At 38.7% G+C, this 9,110-nt stretch overlaps 1 long non-coding RNA gene across 1 annotated transcript; it reads left to right on the plus strand.

The window, feature by feature from the left end:
- The first annotated feature begins 1,531 nt into the window (after positions 1–1,531).
- Positions 1,532–3,469, plus strand: LOC139893353 (uncharacterized). Its single transcript, XR_011774486.1, has 5 exons — positions 1,532–1,801; positions 2,077–2,156; positions 2,326–2,443; positions 2,799–3,081; positions 3,286–3,469. It is a non-coding gene; the product is annotated as an uncharacterized lncRNA (long non-coding RNA).
- Positions 3,470–9,110: the final 5,641 nt, after the last annotated feature.

The raw sequence follows: 9,110 nt of genomic DNA on the forward strand, positions 1-9,110 counted from the left end.
CGCTAACGAACATCCCTTTTCACGGTGGCGCGGACACACCATGAGGATGACGTGACTTCAGAGGAATTCGTCACTCTCCGTAACAACGGAGACAATGTTAGCGTCTTTGGAGCCATTTGCCGGATTAGCTCCACCGGGACAATTAACCCTTACATGTCCAGTCTTCCCGCACTTCCAGCATGTCAGATTCTTTCTAGAGTTTCTCTTCTGCCTATCCGAACACAACAGTACCGTAGCTTCTGATGACGAGACTCCGTTACCTTCCAATCTTTTCTCCTCGGATAGGAGCTTGCTAGTAACATCTTCAAACTTCAACGTTTCTTTCTCGTACATTAGAATAGGTTTCATGTGCTCATAGGACGATGATAAAGATAATATCAACCTCAAAGCTTTATCTTCATCGTCCGTTTTAACTCCAATAGCCTCCAGTTCCGAAACAATACCGTTAAGAATACTTAGATGATCTGAAATCTTTGAACCCCCATCCATACGCAGAGTATGAAATTGTTCTTTAAGACACAACCGATTTGAGATGCCCTTGCCCTGGTACAACTGCTCTAGTTTAACCCAAAGCTCCTTTACCGTTGATAACCCGTGCACATTTGCAAGCACGTTCTTTGCAAGACACAAACGAATCGCACTTGCTGCCCTCAAATCCATATCATCTCATTCTTCTTCATCAAACTTATTGCTAGAATCACTGCCAGGAACAAGGGTGGGTTTACCCTTCAAAGCCTTGTGTAAACCGGACTGAATCAACACATCCTTGACTTGAACCTGCCATAAGCCAAAATTGATCCTCCCATCAAATTTCTCTACATCAAACCTCATTGGACTGAACTTCGACATTGTATCCGTATCCTATAAACAACACTTTTTCTGATTTTGCTCACGTTTCGAATAGCCAAAAGATGTAGCAGGTAGCCAGGACCCTTTAAATCGGAAATCCACAACTCGCCACTAACAAATCCAACTATTACTACGAATCAGAAAAAATATTGTCTAACCAGATACCCTATACGATCGATAGAACTCGTTTCTGATGTGGACGATCCACTCCCGTGGCAACCACAGAGCATACTCCGACTCCTATAACCGAGACCCTCGTCAAACCTGACGCTCTGATACCAGTTGTTGGGAAATTACGGCTTCACTAATTCCCACCACCCAGCCCAACAATAATAGTAAAGAAATAAGAACAATACACAACACAAGATTTAACGTGGAAACTCCAAAACAGGAGAAAAACCACCGGCCCCCAAAGAGAGAAATACACTATATCACAAATTGTTACAATGATATAGACGACTCTCTTAAGCCAACTACACTCTCCAAAATATTTAACTAATACAACTCTCAAACAAGGGTAAGAAAGAAAGAAATAATCAAATATTTAAAGTGTATTGATTGGTGCGATTTGGAATGAAGACTTAGCCCCTCTTATATAACCAAGTCACTCACCCCTCACATCTTTCTCCCACCAATGTGGGATAAACATATCTTCTACTAGCCAAAATAAACCAACACGAAATCCTTGAGTATAAACTTTGAGTATCTGAAGTGAATTGAGTCAACTGTCCAGCGAAGCGTTAAGAGGTAGAAGATGAACCAGTCAACAAAATCCTTGAGTATAAACTTTGAGTATCTGAAGTGAATTGAGTCAACTGTCCAGCGAAGCGGGCTAGAAAATTAAATGGTGTCTTTGTTGTCTGCGTAAGACAAGAAGAAGGAGAAGCCAAAATTGAAGATTTACTCTCTCATGCAATCATACTAAATATGAAGCTAAGATTTGTTTTAGAAGGTATGTATGAGTTTTTGATTTTGTATATGTTCATATGTAGGTCTCTAACTTTTTACTCTATATAATGTTAATATTTGATATTGTAAAATTGGATAGCGATTTGGTTTGGGCAAATATTGAGATGATTTTATATGGGTCAGAATTGCTACATAAAATATATATGGGTGCAAAGACTTAGAATTTTAAGCATTTGTAAGTCATTTGTTTAATGTCCTTAACTGGTTATACTATTATATAATGTCGAGTTAAATATTTTGTTCCTGGCTAACTTATAGGAATCAGTGGGTACATAGTAGTAATGTGTTTGAGTTCTTTAGAGACACACTTGGTAAGCTCACTGATCTCAAGACTCGAGGTATGCAACTCATGATTATTTATCTTATTCAACTTTTGGATAGCATTTTGTTATTGTGTTATTTATTAATTGCTTATTGATTATTGATGTATGGTTAATTTTTTATTTTTTTTTCCATTTGTCTTACTATTGTCTGCTTTATAGTTATCCTTATTGATTTTGCGACTAGGGGTTCTGCCTGTACTGTTCCAACGGCTCCACTTGACGAAGTTGTACATCCACTAGCGTGCTCTGCAGCCGATCACGTTTAACGTTGTCTGAATTTTCTGTTGTCCGCCAACCTGAAGGTAAGTAGTTGCAAATTCGCGAGTCAAAGAGTTACTTATTCTGTTACTCAGACATTGTGTTTCTGATGCATTTTCTACGATTTCTTCTGCTTTATTTGGATAGGAGTTTGTTTTGTGTGTTGCTTACCACAATGGTGTAGGATCCGTGTTTGTGATACATACAATATTGAATGTTAGAGTAGTATAGATACTTTTGTGACCAAATGCCTAAAATAAGTGATGATATATGTAATATTTTGCGATGGGAAAATAAATGAGCCAAGCATTCAAGTAAAGTGAAGTGTCACTAAAGTAATAAATTTAAATAATTTGTAATATGATGTACATATCTTTTAAAACATTTCATTTATTGCAGATGATGAAGAAAATGAGAATTACCATGACCATGGTGGCACTAATGTATCTTGGTGTGACCTTAGTTCAAATAGCGAACGCAATTGCAGATGATATATAATAAAGACTGCAGCTAAGAATAATGGAACGATTGTTTTTGTGTACGGTCATTCAAGTGTTGATCCATGGAATAATAACCCTCCAAATCGACGCTAAGACTAACCTTCCGCCTTATGGGTTGGACTTCTTCAACGCGCATCACACTGGGCGATTTAATAATGGAAGACTTGCCACTAATTACATAGGTAATTTACTAATTAACATTATGTTCTCTTTTTAATATTTTATTTCAAGGATCATATGCAGGATTCATATCTAATTTGGTCACCACACAAATTGTTTAAAGGGAAACTCAAACCTAAAACTTTATTGTTTAAAAGTTATCGAATCCTGGTAGAAGTATTGTTAAAACTAAATAGATGACTAATCTATTTTTTTTTCCATTTTAGGGTATTGCCTGATTCTTTTGTTCAAAAACGATTTGTTGACGGGTTAGCTGGGAGTAGGTTGATTGCGAAAAAGGGTGTTTGAGAAACTGCCGTGTAATGCTTATATGTATGTTAAATTGATTGCTGTTAAATTTATTCAGCTTTCGAAATCAGATAGATATCGCTGGTTTCATGTTGTAGACAAGTCTTTAAGTTGTCCAAGATTGTCCTTTCCGTTGCTCTTGAGAACCCAGCAACACCCTCTGCCGTGGACAGGGACGGAGCTTGAAATTTAACATTAGGGGGGCCGAAAAAAATTAACCAGAACATGTAGTTTCAAGCTGTTCTTAAAAAAAAAAAATGTAGCTTCATATATATAAATAAAGCATCAGTGAAGTCTAAAAATTCATTAAATACAATACTTAACTTGTTAATTTCATAACATTAAAGTCCAAATTGGGTGTAATAGAATATACTAACAAAATTAATGGGCCCAATCTATTAAAGTCCAAATTTTTTAAAGCCTCAAGATAAAAATACAAAATCACGGTTCATTAATCAGGGGGCCAAAGGTAGAATTTTCACAAATAGTCCTCACAAAATACAAAAATTACTAGTAAGTACAAAAGTTTTTGGGGTGGCCGGAACCCCCCCCCCCCCCCCCCCCCCCCAAGTAACCTCCGTCCTTGGCCGTGGACCTTGCGCTACTTACGCTACCTCGGAATAATTTGTCTTAGTTTTGTCTGCTTTGTAGTTATCGTTTCAAATTATCATCAAGCATGTATGGAAATGATAGTTTGGATGTTATAGAGTAGAAAGCAAATTAACCCATTTGGACCTTTTTTAACCGTTAGGTCATCTTAGTGTTAAATTGGGTAACGGTCGACTTTCACACGTTGCTTCACACACAAACAATTACAAATATCCGCCGCGAAGCGCGGACCTCCACCCTAGTTATGATAAATTGTTGAATTAATTTTTTTTTCGGCGAAAAAGTTGAATTGTATTAAGTATAAAGATCTTCATCAAAACGATGAAGATATAATACAAGATACAATGACGGAGACATACTCGGTCTAAATTGACAAAGATTGGAAAAATACATTGAAACAAACAATTAAAAGCATAATAAATATGGGATGTGATCCCATACATACGAGTGGACGCCAAGGCAAAACTTGAGATTGGTGGCCCAAAGGAACGTCTTTAACTTGATGCTACGGATTAACACTGAACGACATGTGAATTTGCCATTGAAAATAAAATCGTTGTGTGCTAACCAAATCGCCCAAATTGTAGCGGGACCAATTAGCTTCCAAAACTTTGAGGCTTTGATGCCCATGCCAAAAAAACCAATCATATGAGAATTCTTCAATTGAACCCGGAAGAACCCAAGAGACATTCCACCAAGAAAATAACTCCGCCCAAATTTTAAAGGACCATTTGCAATGTAGCAAAAGATGATTGACCGTTTCGGTATCCTCCAAACACCAAATACACAAATTCGATTGAGAAGCCGGTAAAATATGTCTTTTGATGAGCACGTCCTTGACGGGAATACTATTGCGGATAGCAAGCCAATGAAACAACATGTGTAATGACCCTGGATTTTCCAACGTTATTTATTAATAATTGTTATTATTAATACGCGTGTTTAAACGAATGTATGTTATTACATTTACATGTTGCCATGACTAAACGTACTTGACTTTAATTGCCCGAAACGTCTTTGTGACACCCGGAACTTTCACGAATAATATTTTTAGAGTATTATTTACATTCATGATTAATTTTATTAATCATTTTAATTAACTATGGTGACTAGTTAGTTACTTGGGCTTTAATAGGTTTAACTTGTGAATTATTGAACTTGGGCTTGTTTAAAGTAAATGGACTTATGTTATTGGGCTTCCAAGCCCACCCTACCTTTTAAATGGACTTGACTAGCCCACTCTTTCATGTGTAAGTATCACTTAGGAGTGTAACTAGTTAGTTAATACATGAAGGAATCTAGTTAACATCATCCCCATGCACATACCACCTTATTATCCAACTTTAATGAGCTTTACATACTAGTGACCATGGAACCTTTCCCTTCCCCCTTTTGTGCAGCTGAAACCGTGGCCCTATAGGGGTGTTTAGGAGGTTGCTTGATTCATTTTTCATTACATTCATTCACTAATTCTCTCACAATTTCAAACACTCTCATTCTTGCAACTTCTTTTCTCTCATTCTCTCTCACTTTTCTCTCTTCTTGTAAGTGTTTAAACAACTTGTTCTTCCTCTTTTTACTTAATGAAAACCGAATTATATTCACCTCTAATCATCATCATCATTTGTTGTTTGATACTTGTTGTTCATTGTTGTTAGTTACTTGTCTTTGTTAGTTAGTTACTTACATGTTATTATGAATCAAACTCACTAGTTTGTTCAACACTTTATCTTGTATTAACAAGAACATTCAAGAACTAAACTCTCTAGTTTAGGTTCTACATATACTTTCTTTAAAGATTGCAAGTTCATGTGTTGAAAGCATACTTGTGATTCATGAAATAAACTTTAAAGTTTACTTTCCTTAAAGATCAAGCTTAGGCTTGAATCTTTAAAGTATGCAAACCATGAACTTAATTACTTGTTTACTTAGCTATTTACTTCATTTACTTGCACTTTAATTTCATGATTTATGTTATTATTGGTCAAATGTTATTAGTTAACTTTGATCTCATTAATCTTGAACTAAAAGTTAACTTGAAAGTTCAAGAACACACAAATAAGTTTTCTTTAAAAATAACTTTGTATACTTATGCTTGATCTAGACTTCTGAGTCTTGGATCTTCAAGATCTAACTAAGAACTATGTTCTACATCTTAAGATCTTGATTAGTTAGTTTATTTTCAAGTTTAGAGTTCAATATTTCTATTATAGTTCATGTAAGTGTCAAACCTAAGACTTTGATGTAACTTTGGTTCATCAAACTACATGCAACTCTTAAGTGAGTTGTGCTTCATGTCTTAGACTTGCACTAGGGTTATGATGGTCAAGACTTGGTTAAGATGATGTAGATACATCAATGAGTTGTACACTTGAAGCTATATGCATCAAGGATGAGAACCATGATGAACATCAAGCACCAAGACCACCGGAACTCACTTAAACTTACTGTTTCTGTCCAAACCCTACTGACCTGCTGTTTCTGTAACATACCAGTAGACCTAGGCTACTGAGACCATGATTTTTAGATAGAACTTTTCGAGTAGATAACTTTTCATATAGGACTCATCTTAATCCGAGTTACGGTTTAGGATTTATGGCCCTCCGATCGTCACTATGTCCTTTAACGTTGTGCAGAAATTTCTGACCTACTCGCACTTAGACCGTCGTCACGGTCAAACCAAGACGAGTTTGCTTCTGTAAATTTTACCACAACTAAAGGACTCATATACGGAGCCATGGCCACTGGTCTCACCTTAATTCAGTAAGGGTAGAGGCCGTGGTGACTGACTGAAGTCAGCCTTTATTGTAAACTACTTTCATAAACGAAACTTACTTTACGCCTTTTGTTTGATGATGAATGATGATGACCCTTAAGACCTTATTTACATACTTTTAAACCTATTAAGACGATTTATTGACTTAGTACTATTTGCCTTAGGTTGAGAACCTTCGGACCGATTACTTGCACACCTTTTCCGAACCGACTTTACGACTACATTATCATTGTGAGTTATAGCATTCCCTTTTTACTTTAACTTATTTTGGGAACTGAGAATACATGCGGATTTTATGTTTTACATACTAGGCACGACTACTTAAACTTAATATATGTGTGGGTTATATAACGGCAGAAACATTCCCTTTAGCTCGGTAACGTTTAGTCATTGGTTTTTGAACCGGTGAACGCGAATCTTAGATATGGATCCATAAAGTTTGACATCCCCACTCGGGCTAGTAGCGCTAGCATTTAACGAGTGTTTAATACTTCGTAGACATACGCACTTGCCAAGTGTACTTTCATGGGGTATAAACGTTAAGTTAGTTACCAAGTGCCCAAGGTTAACATATACTTTATCATACTGTTTTGAAACGCTCTTTGTAGCACTGAAATCTCGTGGCCTACCTTACATACTGTTATACTTAAACTATAGCTCACCAACCTTTGTGTTGACGTTTTTAAGCATGTTTTTCTCAGGTGCTTGAGGTTAGCTTCCGCTGTGTACTAGTCGTGCTGTAGACACCCGCTGCTTAGAGTTGTCATCGCATGAACTACTTTACCTTGCATTCAAACTTTAGTACTTTTGAACTATGACTTGTAACGACCATTGTGGTCACATACACTTATTATTTGCTTCTACTTAGTGAAGCATGCTTTTGAAATGTAAAACATTTGATGTAGGTTATGACATCACCTTTTTATCGTGAATGCAACTTCTTTAATCACAGCATATAGTACTTAACCTTGTAATGATTCTGTTGTTGATGATTCATACACGATGGTTTTGTACGGGGCATCACATTTGGTATCAGAGCATTGGTTGTAGGGAATTAGGTTGCATTAGTGAGTCTAAGACCGACCCGAGTAGGATTCACTAATAGGACTAATCTACAACTTGCTAGTTTACGTGTTTTCGCTGAACTTACTGCATGTTGCTGCTTACTTTTACTGCTATATGCCGTATGCTACTACATGATTTCACTACTGTATGATATTACTTGCTTTCGATTGCATGCTACCTTCGTACGATTTGCTGTTATTGCCATGCTACTTATTGTTATACATGAATTAAACTGTTGGCCTAATACGTGCTTGCTTTATGACTTACTGACATGGAAAATTTATTTTTCCTTGTTCAGATGTCGGATGTACCACCTGCTAGCATTTTGGGCAGTTCAGACTCAGATCCCGTCGCCCCACCTACTGCTGCTGCTGATACACCGGTCCCGCTACCCATTAGTGATCCCGGCGCTTCTACTTCCGGAACCAGTAGTAGTACACCTGCCCCAGTGGCTGCTTTCGATGGACATGTAAGCCCTACGGAGATTCCAGCTCCGTCTGCTCCCGGACCCTCGGATTCACAGCCCCGTATCGGTGGAGTTGTGATCCCCGCGAAGTTCGGGGAAGGGCCATTCCGCAACCACATGCGCATACCGTGCCGACGCACTCCCGACGGACGTTTAGTGCCGATTCCACCAGGCAGACACAGACAGATGTTGGCCGCCTTCGGACTGCCAGTTGAGCCATCCGTGTCGCCACCACATGATTCAGACGACGGGTCTTCCACTGATGCTCCATCAGACGACACCTCTTCGGATGACTCCAGTGACGACGAGGACCCTGCTGATATACCTATACAGGCACCCTCCACCCCGCCGAAGAAGCGGTACCGTCCTGATGGCACCGTTATTCCAGGGGTGAATGGAGGTCGTGCTTTCACTGGCGCTTTTGGTCGGCGTCAGAGGGTTACTGCCCGTAAGCGGCTTGTGCCGTACCCTGCCGACCCACAGATACGTAAGGCACCTCGTTACGTGCTGACTATTTCTGGAGCCGGGACATCTGCACCTCGTTTCGTGAGGGCTGCACCACCTGCATCACCGGCACCATCTGCATCACCGGCACCATCTGCACCACCGGAACCACCTGCACCGCCGACACCGCCAGCTCCCACTGTCGAGGAATTGACAAGGGAGGTACAGATTCTCCGAGCTCGGGTTACTGAGCTCGAGGAGCAGTTGGCTCAGGTTTTAGACATCCTACACCCACCTTCACCGTAGGACTTTTGTATTAGATTTCATGATGTAATCTAGCAGTAGCTTCTTGTATTATTTATGTATTGTAAGAACTTATGCGA

Source organism: Rutidosis leptorrhynchoides, chromosome 2 (assembly GCF_046630445.1).
Source record: "Rutidosis leptorrhynchoides isolate AG116_Rl617_1_P2 chromosome 2, CSIRO_AGI_Rlap_v1, whole genome shotgun sequence".
NCBI lineage: Eukaryota > Viridiplantae > Streptophyta > Magnoliopsida > Asterales > Asteraceae > Rutidosis > Rutidosis leptorrhynchoides.